This window comes from Malurus melanocephalus, unplaced genomic scaffold (assembly GCF_030028575.1).
Source record: "Malurus melanocephalus ecotype Western Australia unplaced genomic scaffold, MMel_1.1 scaffold_296, whole genome shotgun sequence".
In the NCBI taxonomy this organism is placed as follows: Eukaryota; Metazoa; Chordata; class Aves; order Passeriformes; family Maluridae; genus Malurus; species Malurus melanocephalus.
The window spans coordinates 80,329-98,830 of NW_026623528.1; the positions used below are offsets into that span (position 1 = coordinate 80,329).

Sequence of the window (18,502 nt, forward strand, 5' to 3'; positions counted from 1 at the left end):
ACTGAACCACTCAGCCAGCTGAACCTGCCCAGGCTTTATGGGCTTTGCAGACCTGTCAGCTCCAAAACATCACGGGTTTGAGATGAACGCAATGTCCGAAGTAATGAAAGTGTCTTTTCATGTTAAAATTCATCTAAACCAGCTGGATTCTAGAAGCACTGCATTTCTGAAACAAGCAACATTTAACAATCCCAGCGCTACCTGTTAAGGCTCCTTCCAGATGAAATACCATAAYGGCCTTGCAGTCCTTGAAGAGGCTGAAGTTTTCCAATGTGGCTAATGGGTTACAMACTCTTACAGTCTGTAAACTCAGTTCAATCCTCTCTAGGCTTCGCTTGCTGTGCCAGCCAGTGCAAAGTCACTCTTAAGGAGGGGTTTCTCCTCCTTCACATTACCAGAATTCTTTGTATCTTTGCTTTTTCTCAGAGCTCAGAGGAGTAACAGGTGGTGCCTGGTATTTGATACTGGTTTCATGGGAGATGTCTACTAAGTTATCACTGCAATGGTCTTTAGCAAGTCAAACTGMTTTTTAATGTTTTATGGTTGTTGATCTCCATTTTGGCTCTCAGCTAGACATTTTTCAAATTCTCCAGCTCTTACTCCAATACTATCATATGTGGTGCTTAGTTTCTCTCAATACCTTGACTCTTGCTTTTCCATTTCAGCTGTTAACCCCTAGATTTTTCCTGAAAAGCTTCCTCTGTACAAAATACAGGCACTTCCCAGAATAAGCCATCCACAGGGCTTTGACTTTTTTCCCCCCAGGTATTTTAAGCATACTAAATACATGCATTTCAGCTTCAGAAAGTCTCGAATTCTTATTTCATCAATAAGTTCATCTGATATATTTATTAGTGCAGTCATTTCACTTCAAGGATTGATACAATGCAGCTCCTATTTTTGAGAAATGCCATTATGGTCAGTTTATTTTCTGCAGTCTATAACTACCCATTTTCTTAACTAACGTCATACTATTAACAAGCAGATTTTCAGCAACCTAAGTMCTTGTTCCATGAGGTAGTAGTTAGAAGACAACTATGAAACAGAAGAGGTTTGTAGAAGGAAAAGCTCCCTTCCTTCAAGTGTTTGGAGAGCCAGCTGTCCCTGTCATGCCTCTCCACAGCCTGCGAGGTTGTGAAGCTGTCCTGTCCTGAACCTGAGACCCCATGAGTTCATTTCCTGCGTCCCAGGCTGGGTCAGCAACTGCAATTCCTCTGAAAGGGAGTTTCCAGATGTCACCATGCCAGCATCACAGCTTACACACACATGGGCAGTGGCAAACCAGCGCTGCCAAGCTGGCACAAGAATTGACCCAACAGTGAAGCTATGGGATGAGGGAGCTGGGAAAGACTCGAAGGGTGGGAAAATCAGGATTCTTCAGACCCTCAGAAACAGATTTTGCTTTGCTTTTAARCTAAAGTTACTTTTACACTACAGACAGAAACAACAACAAGGAGCTCTGAATTCTCTTCCAGAAGTTCTGTATGAGTCTAAAGTTTCATTAAAAACAAACAAACAAACAAAAAAAGCAGCATGCATATCTGTATAGGGAGAAATGGAAGAAAATGTATTAAGAAAGTCTGAAAAAGCTTCAAATACTCTGAGTTTTGGAATGAGATACAGCTACAAGCAAAAGTGATTGGAACCATGCTACTTCAAGAAAAAATGTGCAGAGTTCTGGAAAGCAGGTATACCTCAGCTCAGTTTAAGAGACCAGAAAGCTGTTAAAAAACTTCCAAGCATTGCTTACAACTGCCACACTGTCACCACCCTAAATCTTATTTACACAACATACTGACTTTCCATTACCATATGAAAGACTTTAAAGTTTTGTAATTGCAAATATTCTGGTCCAAAATAGCTCTAATCCTGCTTACACAGAGGGGAAGAAACCAAAATATGTCTTTTTCTGGCTGCAAGAAGAGTTACTTGCATTGGAAGTTCACAGGTTTTTACTTCATCATGCCGTAGGATTAACACTGAAATTATTACAGCTGTAAAGCAACACACAGCAAAAGCATAAAAGCAACACTCTTTAAGATACAGCCCCAGCTATACCTACCATCACCCTGGCTACATAACATTATGTAAGAAGTTAAGAAATCTCTCCACCATCTGCTTAGAATCAGATTTTTTGTTTTCTCTCCAAATTTAAAAGCTGTTTGAAAATGGTAACACAGTAACAGGGATTGTTACTAATAATAGCATTTTTCTTCCTATTTCAATAGGAGAACTAATATAATTGTACCACTTCAGTACATTAAGGAAGGCAAAGACTCGGTGAGAATGTCAGGCAGGTACACACTGGCAGTCACACCTATTTGATAAACACAGAGAATTCTTCACRTCTGGCTACAGAAAACACAGCAAAGTAGTTTTACACGTCCAGTCCGGCAATAATTTTCTTCGAAAGCTAAACATKGGAGAACTGATTTTTCTCTTTTTTGCCGCTTCATTTATCAAGCGTGAGTGGGTTTTAAGTCTCCCATTTGCTGAGCCGCGCTCTGAAGGTCAAATGATAAACCTCCYACAGCACTTTAATCACAGCGCATCAGTTCAAAGAGCCGGATCTCGGGTCGGGGGGCTTTTTGATTTCTCACCAGGCTTTTCAGCGCTGGCAGGGTCCTGAGCTAAGCTCTCCGGCATTTCCCCTCAGCTAAAAAGTCTTTCCCAAGCCCAGGAGCCCGCTTGCCATTACAAAGTAGCAYTGCAATGTAAATAACACACACTAAGTTAAACCCCCATCCGAACGCTTTCTGAACGCACGGAYGGGTCCGAAGCGACCCAAAGGGACGCAGCTCTCGCCACTCACCAGCCGCAGGCCGGGGAAGATGGGCAGGAAGGAGGCGGCAGCCCCGTCTCGATGCAGGTATCCCCGGCTCCGCGCCCGCTCTCCCCGCAGCCGCAGCCGCTGCTCCGCTCGCCCCAGCACTGGCCCCGAGCGAGGAGCGCAGGGAGCCGGGGCCGCCCCTCCCCGCCGCAGGTCCGGGCCCTGGCAGCGCCCTCCGGCTCCTCCCTGCTCCTGCCGCCGCCGCGGGAGCCCCGGGCCGCTCCCCGCCCTCGCTCCCAGCCCCCTCGGATCGGGATCGGGATGGGGATCGTGTTGGGGCGGCGGGGCCAGCCGAGCCCAGCGCTGCAGCTTCACCTGCCGGCGACACCGGGGCTGCGCCACCCGCGGGCCCCGCGCCAGCCTTTCCACGTGGGGAGCACGAGTGGCATCACCCTGGCACGGCTCTTGGAAATTGAAAGAGCCGAGGAAGGGGGGGAGACTGAAAACAGCACCGGGGGTCATTTGGAGTGCTTTTCAAAATCACTTCAGCCCTCATTAGCTCCTGGCAAGGGCTCGTCCCCCAGCACCAAGCTCTTACTTCATCCTTCGGTCGTCAGGCATTTCTTACAAAATATTGCGGTGTGGCTACAAAACTCTAACGGGTCTCCAGCAACAGAAAACCGACTGGGACTTAAAGGCTCTTACCCCACCAGATTTTATTATATTTACACCTAAAAAAGCTTATTCCACACAAGAGTACTTGAGAGTCTGGTGGTTCATCTCCACATAATTCTCAGACAACATTTTTTAGTAAGACTTTATAAAGACAAACATAATCATTACAGATTATTAATGCAAAAAACCTGAAAATTTCACGGTTCACAACTCAAAAAAATTGAGATTACCCAAGTTTGGGGATATTTAAACCCTCAATTCTAGGTATTAATATGGGGAACAAGGTACCCACTCACTTAGTAGAACTATGAGGAGTTTAAAACCCTACCAGAGGAAGTGCCATAAACTGGTCTCAGTCTGTGGTAGACCAGGATATTATGTTCAAACTAACTACTACAGCTCATGTGCTCACAAGCCCTRTGTTTGGGGAGCTGACTCCTGATTTTAACTCAGCTCTGGGTATCTCAGATACAACCTCAGAACTGGCATCTTCCTGGGACAGATCTTCTGAATCAGTTGCCTGTAAACCCAAAGCAGATCACCATCCACGGGGGTCTCACTGGCTTACAGAAGTGCTCTCCTTACTCGCTAGTGAAATACAGGAGCTCTGATTTCAGGGTCAAGTTGAACTGGTTGGAAAAAAAGGAATTTCTGATCTATAAGCATCTTTACACTTTGTAAAGCAAAAGATGTAGCCAAAGGAAACACTGAGGCTCAATTTCCCTTAGTGTGACCTTAGAATTCCAGCTGTGGTCCTATATTCCAGTTGTGGTCCCAGTTTTTACACAAGGCAGCTCTTCCTGCTCATTGGTTCTGGTCTTYAACAGGTGATGGGAAACTGTGCTGCTTCCCCACGTCGAAGGCGAAGCTTTTTTTTTAAAACCTGTCTTCCTTGACTTTCTCACTGAGCTTCAACTGGGAAATTTCACTGGCATCAGCTGCCGTCTCTACCTCCCCCACACTATCAACATCCTATCTAAAACATCACTTTTCTAACATTAACAGATTCTCTAACAGAACTGCTTTCCATCCAAAGTAGAACCATTCAGCATTAATGATCCAGGACAGTTCTTATACAAGACTCACATGTATTTATTGAGCAAAACAGCACTACTACAAAGCAGGTAACTTTCAACTATACTTCAAAATTCAAGTAGGACTGCAATACAGTACWCACTTTCTGARTATCTGAAACAYRTAYTATAACSTGGGAAGCACTAGAAGAAWAATCTCAAAGTTACTTTTCTAAAGYCACAAACTCCATGTACTTTTRAAAAAGKRTCTACTAATAAAAGTATTTCGTACATGTGTAAATATGACTGTATATCAGTTCACTGCAGATACTCTATCCCTTGTATTTGCTAACCACCTCAAAGAAGTGACAAAAGACACATAATATTTGCTCACTGCTTTTATATCTAGGAGGAAAAGGACTATAAAAATCTCAAGAATTACATTCTATTAAAACTGTTAGACTATATGTACTGAAAAAATAGTGTTAGTTTCTTAGCAYATAARTTTAATGCAGATACTTTGTTCCCAWGGATGACAGTAAAATGAATGTATAATGTGTGTTCATAGTTATGCTTAGTAAAAGTATTTGTCTAAATGGGATTTWAAGAGTGTACCATATATTTGAATTACAGACTTGTAGTTTGTTGCCTTTACAGCATCTGAAAACCAAACTCAGTACTAAGTGCTGAGAAACCTTTTCCCTATGCTAGACTCAAGCCCTGAAGAGCCTTGTTTGCCCAGGGTCCCCCCARCATACCCCTGGTTTGGACATTTCCATCATACTCTCTTTGACATCCCCATCTGCGTCACTTCTAATGTTGCTATTTATCCCATTGTTAATCTCCAGCAATACCAGACAAATGCTAACTTCTTTATCTGCAAGTGATCAGAAAATAAAACTGAGCCCTACAGTATWTGGAATGCAGCTACAGGAAAACCAGGGGAAGGTGAAAAAGGATGGAAGAATTTAAAGCAATTCAAGGCAGACCAGGAACGGCAGATTTGATCTGTGGAAGCCTCAAGAGGATAAATGAGTAACACTCTGCTTTGTTCACTGCCTGCAAATGCATCTATGCAGGGAATCTGGAGGACATCTGCTCTACTAATTCAGCCATGGTTTAAGTCAATATGATCCTCCGGCATCAGGAAGTTCTGTCTATCTACGGATCTACCAATACATTTAACAAGCACTTTGCATGTCTTGATTAAAGAAAAATTCTTTAACTTAGTTRTCAGAAGAGACGTTTTGTCCATTTTTTCTATCATAAATAGCACTTTTTTTTTTTTTTACTGGGATTTTAAAATAACATTTTGCACAGTTTACTTGAAGAATAAAATCAAGTAGTAGTAAAAGGACTAATAGAGTTCCCAGATTTTTGCATACAATACTTAAGAAAAAGGTAAATACTGTTATGAAGAGAACCACATTAGAGATTCAAATGAGCTGCAGTCTCTGTAAGAAAATGAGCCTAAAACACTGAAACTTCTATTTATAAAGCAGGGCTGACAGAGCACTGTAATGCATGAAGTTTGACCATTCTCTCTCCTCTAACAAGGTACAGAAAGCTGCAATACTTGGCCATGACGCTTCCTTGGCCTCTCCTAATCTGAAGACATTGGACAATGCCATTGAGTGCCAGCCACTTCTCCGACCTACGGCTGCCCATGATCAAGAGCTGTGACCAAATGCCACCATGGTAGGTGCAGCTCCACCTGGTATCTTTATCTGGCTGGATGCCTTCACCTGCCTCTCTGAGCTTAACATGACATCAATCCCAGGCTCTTCATGTCACATTGTCACTCTCTTAGAGATTCAGAAGAAGCTAAAAGACTTTGTGCACTGAACATTAATAAGAGAGCTGGTGGCCTATCTTGGGTGTTCTAGGGACGAATGGGTGATGAGGGACTAAGCAAGTGCTCATGAAAAAAATTGCAGAGGCTTCCAAAATCCTTGTAAACCAGACAGAAGGCACTAGAAGTACTCATGAAATTCTGGTGAATTGCTAAAAAACTGGAGAGAATAAGGGAATATGGAATAAAAGAYCCAATTAGAGGTTAAAATGACAAAATTAGTTCTGCACGTGGCACATGTACTCTGCACGTATTTTATTACAGCTACATTGGATTTTTATTACAATTCCTATCCACCTACAGAATTTCCTGGCTGGTGGGTTTTTTTTTTCTCCTTGGAGCAAAACTCTATGTTACTTTTTAGATGCCATAGCACAGTACTTGCAACARGCAATTTACCAAATGCCTTTTAAAATAAACAATGTGGAAGGAAAAATATGGTAGGAACCAACCATTCATTTACTACTTTTCATACTAAAGTATATTTTTGTGCAACGCTTGAGGTAATAAGATAGCAGCACCATCAGAGCCACAYAGGGCACAGACTTGCAGCTTCCAGCAGTTCATGGGACATGCCASCACAGTATTGAGGAAGTTAATTGGGCTTAATCAGCTTGATCCATCAAAGATAACAAGGTCTAGACTGCCACTGAKCCTCACATCTGACAGCCTGCAGAGAGATCCAAGTGCCTACACGGTGTTCTCAAGTGCTCTTAGGTCCAAATACGAAGCAAAAACTTATCTGAGACTGCAGCCATGCAACTGTAAGCTGTCTCTCTGAAAAGAGAATGGCTGTGTCCATAAGGAAATGGAGTTGGAAACTCAAAATTGGCATTTAGAAGCTCTGAACATTGGAGTTTATTCACAGCTTGTGTTCCTCACCCAGAGACGAAAAAAAAAATACTGTACAATATAAAACCAAAAGCACCCAGCAGTGAAATCCTGGCACTTCCATCTGTAGGCTTATTTGAGATACACAATGAAGAAAAGGAAGAAATTGAAATTCAAGGTATTAAATGTAAAAATTTGCATCCCCTTACACTGGTAGTCTTCTACACACTTTTTTCTTCCCCTTGAARTATAGAAGAGAGATCTTCCTATAAATACAGATTGCAATATAAACAAACTGATTCAATATCATCATATACCTATGGCAGAAGCCTTAAATAAAGTTCTCCACTTTCAGACTGCTGCCTCCACAAAGATGAAACACTGTCTGATCAATAGAGGACGTGAAATAAATTGACTGTCCTTCTCCAGCTTCCACTCATCCAGACTTTATCACAAAATCTTTCATAATTGATAACCTCRAGAAAAGGTGAGAATTAAGTAAGTTTACAGGCTGAAAAATCTTTAAGCCTTGCAAAGCAGACTTTCTCCAGAACTAGTGAYAGGAGAAAAGTTAAGACATGCTCACTGCTCACACTATTCAGTGTGATTGTTTTTCAGGCTTTTGTTTGTTTGTTTGGGTTTAAGATAGGCAAAGGACATCTGGCTTGGATTTGGAAAATTTAAACTCCATAAACCAGATACCAACACATTCTTTTTAATATTCTAGAAACTGGACATTTAAGGTCACATCAGCTTAAATAACATTGAAAGTCAAAGCACAGAAATAAATTTCTGGGGGCAAAGAGGGTCTTCCATTGTCCACGAAGTGCCTAGAACAATGTTCTCTCAGTCCCTAGTGTAATGAAAGAGTCAGCTCAGTATGAATCTGCAAACAAATATAGCCTGATTCTAAACTATTTCCTTTATTGATTTTTTTTGTCCTTTATTGATTTTTTTAAAAGCTCTCAAAGTATGATAATGACATTTTACAGCCACACCTCCTCCCCCAACTCAAACAAGACACTGGCAGCCATTTCTCTAACTTCTTTCATTGAGATCCTGAGACTTTAAATCAGATCATGAGAAGGCTGAGTTTTATGACATACAAGACTGTCTTGTTTTATCTACTCACAGTACAGAAATACTAACATAAATTTAATGACTTTTTTTTTTGGTGGAGATCTAACAGACATAAACCTTTTATTTTCCATGTTTCCAAACCACATGTACTCTGAACTGAAATGCATATCTGAGACTCCACAGTAAATCAAGTCCCACATCACACAAAAGCCTTGAAAAGCTATTAAGTTTTAAAATTCCCCACACTGGATGAAGTTGTGTATTAATCATGAAAAGCAGAAGAAAACATTAGATTTAATACTCTGCAAAAAAGCTTTAACATGGAAAGTTTATAAGACAGTTTTATTAGCATCTCAAATAGTTTTCAGATACTAATATGAAGAAAACTTGTTAAAAACCCAAATAAATATGGAAGCAGAATTGGATATCTATACTTCTGATTTATCTACAGCTTACAATGTTATGAAAGAATTTTTAATAGCTTGTCTTCAGCTGTAAAAGTTTCATTTTCTAAAGAGTGCTCCAATAATAAGTTACATTAAAATGCAGCTGCATAAACATGTTTACACACAGTTACATTTTCTCATTCACATTCCTTTCTCACAGGTGTACCTTTTCCACTATGAAGTAACTAAAGTGTATCTTATGTAAGTGCACACATGTATAATGTCACTTGTARAACAGCCCAGACTGACCAGGGGGAAAAACTAACAGAATGCTTTATCTGAACATAAAATAAACAAGTGACATAAAAAGCAGTAATTCTACCACTTGTATAACACCAGCACTTWAATTACGAACACCAGCCTGATGGCAGTGAAAGGGACTATTGCAGTGTAATTTTTTTYTCCACAACAGAAGAAATGTATTTTACTAATATTGTTTTAGTAACCACATTAACTTGTCTATAATCAAAGAACTGCATTTCTCTCATCATGTGGAGAAATGCACAGAGCAACAGTCCAGAAACCACAAATACCACTATTTCCATTTCAGTTAGGGAAGCAAAGGAAAAGTCACTTTTTTCAGAATTGCATTCTTAGTTCAGGAAACAGCAAAGTCTTGCAATGTATGGGATTCTTTCAGAATGTATCAAGTATTTTTAAGATAAGGACCACTGTTTTGAACTTAATTTAGGGAAACTAAAAATGTAACGTATTTATTGCAACTGCATAAATATTGCCATACAATGCTTATGCAACATAAACAGCTGTGTGCAAAATAAACTTTTATATTGCAGATACCAGATAGCTATTCATTTTGCTGTTCATTTCATTCACTTACACAGCTAAGTAGAAGGTTCTTGCTATTCATTTAGGAGCAAACTAGGTAACAATGGTAATTCTGAAACATTTCTTCTATCTATTGCATGTTCACCCTTCAATCTAGCCTAGCTCCCTCGGCTTAGTAAAACTAACAGGAGAAGAAATCCRTACCAGCTTCTTACTTGTTCTTTTTTGAAAGATTTTCAAAATTAACTGCCTAAATCTTCAAACAATACATGAAAGAGCTTCCCCTCCTTTTGTGATCAACCAACATCACACCTTCACCTTTCTTCATTAGGAAAGTGGAATAAGCACCAGCACAAATCTTTTTTCTTTTTCTTCTTTTTTCAGAAAAAAAGAAAGATCCAAGTGTTTGGAGTAAACAAGCATTGCTAGAGCCCATAGAGGACYTTTTATTTGAAGTGAGCTTTACTGACACACAAACGAAGGCCTGACGGACAAGGCAAGAGAAAATGGTATTTGAGCACAACCTCAATGTTTGYTCACCAGGCTGCTTGCCTGCCACAGGCTTACCCAAACACAGCCCTGCAATGCGAAGTCAATCTTTTCTGGCTGTCTCTTAGCAATCAGATGTGAGCCTGGGAATTCCTCATACATTCAGATAAATCAAGAACCAGACMTTTCAGAGTCCCAACCTCCATACCTTTAGAAGGAGATGTCAGATTTCTCCATGAGCCTCTGATTTCACACTGCTCAGACTAAAGCACAGTTATTGCCTACCATATGCAAGTCACATAATTTCCAACACTGTTCACCAAGTTTGACAAGTTTCTGTTTCACCTGCTACTCTACAGAAAAAGCCTTGAGAGAAGTCTAAACAATGAAACACCTATGTAACATTTCYCTATGGCTTTTTCAGTGCTATCTCTATTCCTTTTGCATTATGCAAAGGAAGTGAGACATGTCTTCTGAAGAAACTGATCTGGCGTTTTCTAAGGTGCAGGTTCCCTGGAGCCACACAGTTCTAAACATTCAGTACAAAACTTGCCTTGTCAGTACAAAACTGCAACTGCACCTTCCTGATCAATCAAGAAATCCTTTAGAAAAGCATAAGGTACACAAATATTGCATTACAGTTGTAATAAAACCCCAGATACATTACTTCTCTGCATGAGCTCAATTTAACAAACCAGATTTTTATGTTGAAGATGACCCAGTATTGACTAAAATGTCTAAGGTGATGTACTTAAGTGCTTCTCAAACCCAAGGGTACCTCTTGAGATTTACATTCAATAAATACATTTGGGTACCTACTTAAAGATGGAATCCAAGAACAGACRTTGCCTAGATTACTTTCTACATTCTGTGAGGTATGTAGAAATTCAGTTGGACAATATTGCTTTTTTCCATTTTATCCAATTACAATACAGGCTACATATGCTCCATTTCTAGGAGATTCATTGGGACAGGATTTGGTTCTCTACTGGTTACATGAACTTTAGTATCAGATTAGGTCCCTCCACACAAGAATTAAGGAATCTAAAGGAGATCAGCTGCTGAAATGTATTTAGGAGTACAGTATCTTCCCATATCCAGGATTTGTGGATCAGGACACTGAAGCAGCAAGACTTATACCAGCCTGCAAAGGAAATCAGTGTATGGGAATTGAGAAAACACCAGTTCACTTTTGGTCATTAAGAGACTACAACTTTTGGTCATTAAGAGACTACAACTGGGGAGATGTTTTTTTTAATATTTTTTATATTTGCCTCCTCTGGCAAAGAGGAGTGCCTGGGTATGTGCCAGCAGTACCACAGCTGTACAAAGTTAACAGCAGCAAAGCACCTCCATATCAGACATGGAGACAAGGAAATAGCAGCTGTGGAAGACTCCTGGCAGCCCCAGGCAGCAGCAGCTGCACAGCCATTCCATGGCTCCAAGCAAAGTTTGGTCCTGTTGCAATTCCCTCCCTTTCAGCTCCCTTAATTGGGCCATGTACCTGTTCCAGGGCATGGGCATTGCKAATTTTAATGAAGCTGAGAAATCTCTTTACCACCAAGCCACTGGACCTTTATAGCAAGCTTTCAGATATTAAAACCTGAACATTCTTTTTATAATTTTAAATCTTATTTCACAGTACAGCCTTGTTTAGTCTACAGATTTAACAGTCACCAGCAGATATAATTTTAAAGAGCAATGCATGCAAAAGATACTGACCTTCCCAGCAAGAACTCACAGCCCAAGCAGCCATTAAAAAAAAAAAACACCAACTGCAGTAAGATCGCTCTATTTGTCAGAAGATATTAATCTTTGCATATRCCCTTTCCAAAACAACTTAAGTATAAATCTACCAGCAAAAAAATCTTTCCCAAAGAGTTTGCTTTAGAAACAAAGCCAAAAATAATCTAACCTTGAGGGAACCATCCCAATGAATTTTGTATGACTTGTTCTTCATACTTGTATGATACATCCACATTTTTCCTCACAGTGAATGAGAAAAAAGTATCACATGGATCTGGTCACAGTACTYAAAGGCACACCCAGTTACTCCTAGGCATTAGAAGAGACTGTAAGATCAACCAGTGTCCTTTCCACCTTTCCATTACAACAATGAGCTGCCAGGCAGGACCAACACTTTGTACACAGAAAGTGGGAACAGGCGATCCCGAACTCCTTATTGGCATATATGGAGAGCAAGCTGCTCACACATATCAAGGGGAAGGGGGCTGGGAAAAAGGGAGAGAAAGGAACCCAGAAGGCTTGGCCCAGGGTTGGAGGGAAAAGAATTTCAGAGCTAGGCGGTAATTTTAAGAGGCAAGTGCCTATCACGTGAACATGTGCCCATCACACTCACCCACACACTTCCTCTTCAGAGATTAGTTTAATCCCAATAAATTTTCTAAATTCAACCACTCACATATTTGCACAAGCTTGTTTGCTGGCATAAGGATGGTGACTGTAGYAGGCAAGGATAACTAGATGGGGGAGATGCATTTCTTACTGTGGCACTGATGATTTAGGTACACTCAGGAGAGCATGTGCATATAATGTGTATATTAGAGTACAAACTGCAAAAGCAACAGGCTTTACAGGACTAAAGAAACTTTCAAAAAATGCGTAAGAAAAAGCATGCAGTACACAAAATATAACTGAAAGGCAGAAATGCAAATCACAGGGATAAGCATGATGCACAATCTCTGTCTCTAAGTTTTCTGTAAAACAAGTTATTGCTGAACTAGTTCTGAATTCTCACAAAATAACAAAGCAGAAACAAAGGGCTGTGTTCAAAATGCTTACAAACTGAAATTCCAGTCCCCTACACACAGGACTTTCTTTCTTTAGGACAAGATGGAAAACAAGGCAGTGATTAGCATTCTAATTCAATACTAAAACATAGTGGGGTACAATTGGTAAAGGCACTGATGGGCATTTTCCCAGGTTTCTTGTTGAATGACTGCACTTTTTCTTTCAGGGAAAACAAGTCAACAGTTCAACGACATCATTATCTGCCAGGACTTTCTCCACAAGTGCTGCATTACTGAGCTACTTGCATGGCTACTGTAAACACTGAGCAGGAGCATCGATGTTCCTCAGATTATCAGTGAGAGCACGACCAAGAACAGTCAGGCTTCTTGTGCACAGAACACATCCAAAAGATTCCAGCCATCAGGAGCCAGTTTGCAGGTAAACRTGTGAGTGACAGCAGATAAAGCTGTATTCCATTAAAATGGCAGGGGTGAAACCTTCAGAGGGAGGTAATTCAAGGAAAACTGGACTGCGCATTACTGGATTCTGCACAGTATTTCACAAAAGCCTCATGCCTTCAGAAATCAAAGAACAGCCAGGTTCTGCTAAATTTACTGTGCTCACTCCACCTTATATTTAAAGGTGCAAAGAAATATTTCCCTCAGGGAAGAGGGGCCCAGTTCATAATTTCTGGATTAAGCCTATTACTATTAGCTGCAGAATGAAATTATTAGTGACAGGTTCACTGAATTACCTCTTTACAGAGGTCAYTGGAGCTTCCTAGAAACCTAAAACTGCCACTGTAAATTTAGCTAATAAAAACTGAGTTTTTTAAACCACCTAAATTAGAGGTAAACATAATAAAGAATCTGCTTTAATACCCTAATTTAGTCATACATTGTAGTACAATACATCTTCATTTTTTCACTTTGAAGTTATAAACTGAGAAATACAAGAGTTTTGGCATGCACCACTATTACATCAACATTTTATATCCACAGATGTGGATGTAGAATTTCTATTGATTTTAAATATGCTCATTTCTCTTTGAACTATAACACAAATCAAAAATCATTTTTCTGGCAAGTACACAAACYGTAGCTTGATTAGCACATTTAAAATAAGATTAGACAGAGGCTTAAAATAGGATTAAACAAAAGCTTTCACCACGTAAAATTTTGTTATGAAATGAATCAATTTTGCAATAGCAAGAATATGAAGGAAAAAAAAAAGAAAACCACATGTACAAAAATCTTACTTTCATTCTATGTTTAGTACTGCCATTTTAAAGTTTTGTTCAATTAYTGACCTTAGACAGAAATGGTTCAACCACCACTTTACAGGCTATGCTTAGTTCTGCTTAACCTTCCAAGACAGTTCATAAACCATGCACTGCTTCATGTAAAGTACTACAGAGTCCTCAAAGTCCAGCCTGTGTTTCCCCCTTGCAAGGAAGTGACCTCACCACCGGATTATAAAGTACTATTTCTCTTGCTCGTGCCCTCCCTCACCCTGGTCCTGTAAATTTTGCATTCCTAGTAGTACAAAGGATGCCCTTGATCCCAATCCAGTAAACAGCTGAGTAGTTAAGAGCCCACTCCTTGATGAGAAACCTCACCTTGAAATCTTTCAGCTGGATTTCAGCATTAAATCCAAGTCTTTTCTTGGCATTATMACACAGTTGCCTGGCTTGATATCGAAGTTTTGCAGTGGCTGGAGCTGGCATTGGCAGGAGCAGCACTGGGCACAGCTCTGCTCCCCGGCACACCAGTGGCCTCACTGCTGGGACCTCAAGGGGACTGGATRTTACACTGGCTTCCCCCAAGCTCTCTACTGCTCCCACATGCAATGTGAACCTCGTCCCTGCTGGCCCTCCCAACTTCTRATCTCCTTTGTCACAGGTTACTTCATGAACTCCCAGAAGTTCAGTATGCCATTCCATACTAACCAAAACCATTTCGAAATGCCTATTTCTACACAGTGTAAAAATAAACACCTTTAATTTGGATGGTTCATAAGGAATTGACAGGTAAAATGGTGCTATAACTGAATTACTGGGGATGAAATAGAACACCCCATGAAATGGTCATGGCAAATCTTACACTAAAATGAGGGTCACCTGTCACAACTGAGCTGTGTTCSTAAGTATTGAACAAGGACCTAAAAAAGTTCTCATAGTCTCACAAGCCTTAAATAGATTTAAAATGCGATCTGCTATGATTTATTTTATCAGTTGAACACTATTGTAAAAAGATCATACAATCCCATTGACCCCGGTCATGAGTTCCCTGGAACTTTTACCAAAATTGCAGTTGCCAGAGACCCTGAATCTGAAGTAGACTGCTACTAATTTGCAATTAAGAGACTAACCTACCACAGAGTGCAGGTTTCTTGGTCTAAATTCAGTTTCGCTAGTATTTCTTTTTTTTGCTCAATATTGTAAGGGGTTTTAATAACTAATGTATCTCATGCAATKATTAGACATATGCATAACAGATAATGATGCAAAATGCTGGGAAAAGKGCTTGATTAATCAGCTGTAAGATTCAATATCTGTTGCACGGGACACATCTGATTCTGAACCTATGCTGTGCTAGTCTCTGCATCTTTGTGGTAGAGAGAAAGACATATTATTTCACTTCCTCCTGGTTCTGAGTGTCTAGGTTGATAAAAATGATCACTTCTTCAGGAGTCTAGGTTGAACAAATGACCCCACTGAAATAAGAATTTCTTTGAATTGTTCCAAATCAGAATTTGCAAAGTACTCTCAATAAGATTAAGCAAAGAAAGGACAAGCACTTAAATACTGAAGTGTTTCTAATCCTGCAAATGAAACTTAGAGATAACAAATAATCATCTAAGTAGGTAACTAAAATACTGAGAAATTTGCAAGGAAACAGWGGCACTGAAGTCTTGGAATGGTTTAAACTATGTCCAGATACTATTATCTTGTTTTTCAGAACTCTAGCTCCTCTTGCAGAGCAACTTCCGCTAGCCTTCAAGACATTAGGTGATCTAAAATTCAACAAACTCTGTCAAGGGCTGTGCTGAATTATCTACCATCTGGAAACTGTAAAAATCAAAATTATAGGAAGGGACATGAAAAAAAATACTATTAAAACACAATGGTGATGGTAAAGCTTAAAAACTTTCCAGCAGAACTGGAAACCTGCCTTTTTTGAAGATCTATACAACTTCAAGCAAGCTGAGTGAGAGCTAAGAGCCCTGAGGCATCAGATAAGGCTACCCAAGCAGGGTCTCCTACCTATGCAAATTAAACTCTACTTCCTTCTACAATGAAATGCAGAATTTTTTTTGGTTTAGCTTTTAAATGGGATCAAAAATATAAATCTAATTTTGAAACACTGAAGTTCTTTCTAAAAGTACATTTCTCTTTATCCAGCCAACTCTATATGGTCTCTTTCTAAAAATCACAGCACTGCTCAAAATTAAGTTAAAGGATTATTTGGAGTTGTCTTGCACAAACACAAGCCAAGTATCAGCTTAAGTTACTATAATGGTCTTTATATAGGCTCATAAGTCATACRGCAAATTCTGGCAGAAACAGACTTCAGTCTTTACACACGTTTAGGTATTTGAACATAGTGACAAAAATCCCCCAAAGATAAGTGAAACACACCAGGAAAACTGGTTTCAATATCCGAAGAGTTACTCAAGCTCAAGTGAATTTATCAAGATAAAGAATACATTTTTCTTTCTATTCAGAGGACAGATGAATCTTTCTGCTCAATATCGAACAGCTGTTGAAAACAACAGATGCTGCAAATTCTCTAAGAGATTCCACAAAAAATCTTTTATAGAGCAAATTTGGAGCCTAAACACCATAGTTCCTATAAGGAAATCAATTTCTATGCTGTGGTCCTAATTTCAGTTTACTTCATACATTCATTCAACCTACAGCCCTTGAGCTTTATATTCGAAGATGTTCTCATACCAGCAGTTGTCTTCCATAAAGAGCCTTATTCCCTTAACAGTGGTAGTATTTGCTCAGTGAAATACTAGTTCCTGCAACCTGTCAGAAAGGAACTGAACAACAACACACTCAGAAAAATTCCCAAAAAAAAAAAAAAAAAAACTAAAAAAGCCTAAACAAGAACAAAAAGGACACATTTTCAAAACTGGGTGGTTTATTTTACATAGAACAGTTCCAGTTATTCTATAATCCAAAACTGAAAATTGTAACGTTTCACCAATTTACCAAAAAGCTTTTACTTTTTCATCCAAGGTTTAAGCCAAAAGTGTCTGAGCACTGGATCCCAAACTTTAATTTCCTTCTACTTCTGCTATTGTTATGCCAGCACTTCTAAATATTTACCCTTTCCAGATTCCTAAAATGGAAGAAGCCGGGGCTCTTTTGTAGTGCAGATGATTTGCACAGACCCCAAGCAGTGGAAAAATTCTCACGCTTTCATGGGAAGAAACTGGATTTAGGGTTTTGCTCCTAACAGGGTAACACAATCTTTAATAAATTTAAATTGAACGGTCCTTCTAACATAGAAGGATTATGTATATCTTCGTTATGTACAATGATAAACATTAAAGGTATTAGGAGACATTCCTTAGAGAACTACAGATTTACATTTTTCATAATGTGTAGATGTGATTAAACTGCATCTAAAGCTGGAAATGTTTAGCATTAAGCTACTGAAAAATTACTTTTCTGTATATGCACTTCAATTTATCTTCTGAAAAATTAAACTGTCATTATAGATAAGGATTCAGTAAAAGCTTAATCACAAATTTGAAGACAATACTAACAAAATGCAAGCATWAACAAAATTTTTAAAAACTGCATTTTTATGCCTAATGAATCTTGTGGAGTCTCCACAGAGGCAACTTAGTCATTAGTATTAAAGAGGGAAGTCAGCTTAGGCTTTGCTGGCATCAGACAGTCAGCAAAGTGACCTGCAAGAAAAATGCTCCATATACTGTTTGTTTATGAAATCAAAACCATAATCTAAAAAGTCATGCTACAGCAAATCTAAAGGAGATGCAAGCATGTAAGATATCACAGAGTCATCTGAAACAAAAGCAGTTTTCCTGTTTTTGTAAGCATACACTGAGTTATATTCTCCTACTTAACAKAAATCTGTTGCTAAGGATAGACAGAAGGCTTTTTAAAACTTGCTAAAGTCATTGATTGTGTCATTTTAGCTGAAGCTGTGAATGAAAGTATCAATATATTATTCTTTATTTTGAAGTTGTCAAATTATGTACTCTAACTGAAGAAAATCCTTCCAGAAAATCTTTGTGAGCACTGAGCCTCTTTTGTTATCACAGCAAACATTTCTTTGTGTGCCTATTCCATCTGATACAGTTGGATTTTGCCCTCTTATGGATGCTGAAAACTTGGAGGCTAAGAATCTAAATGAGATTATCGTCCTATATATTACAGAGTTCCTTAAAAATCCATACAAGTTTGTAGTAACTGACAGAGGATATAAAGAAACTTAAAACTTTTTCTGCACAGTGGGGAGCTACAGTTTCTCAGCACCCAACTCAGAACACACGGGTAAATCAAAAAGGAGAGTACAAAACAGAGGCCGTCCCAATCTGCTTTTCAGTCTAAGGCTGAAAAATCAAGACACAATTTTTACAAAACCAGGACAAAAATATTTCAAAGGAATGGCTGTTAGTACCAAACCCATTTCACACAGTTCCACCAGTCTATCAATAGCAATCTCTCCTTATACTCCTGGTACTACATCGTTTCTCCTTACTTTACATGGACCTTTTCTTCTTTCTCATCTCCTGCTTCTATTTTTATCTTCTCTCATCCTGAATTTTT

The 18,502-nt window shown here is 39.3% G+C and overlaps 1 protein-coding gene across 2 annotated transcripts in view; it reads right to left on the reverse strand.

Moving 5' to 3' along the window:
* The window catches only part of DISP1 (dispatched RND transporter family member 1), an 87,321-nt gene that overhangs the window by 35,783 nt on the left and 33,036 nt on the right, over nucleotides 1–18,502 (reverse strand). The window contains exon 1 of one of the 2 annotated variants that reach the window (XM_057376953.1): nucleotides 2,813–2,922. The exons of the other annotated variant lie outside the window; for it this stretch is intronic. The gene's annotated coding sequence lies outside the window, so the exon portion shown is untranslated. Of the gene's footprint in view, nucleotides 1–2,812; nucleotides 2,923–18,502 lie in introns of those variants that run through there. 2 annotated transcript variants of the gene reach the window in all.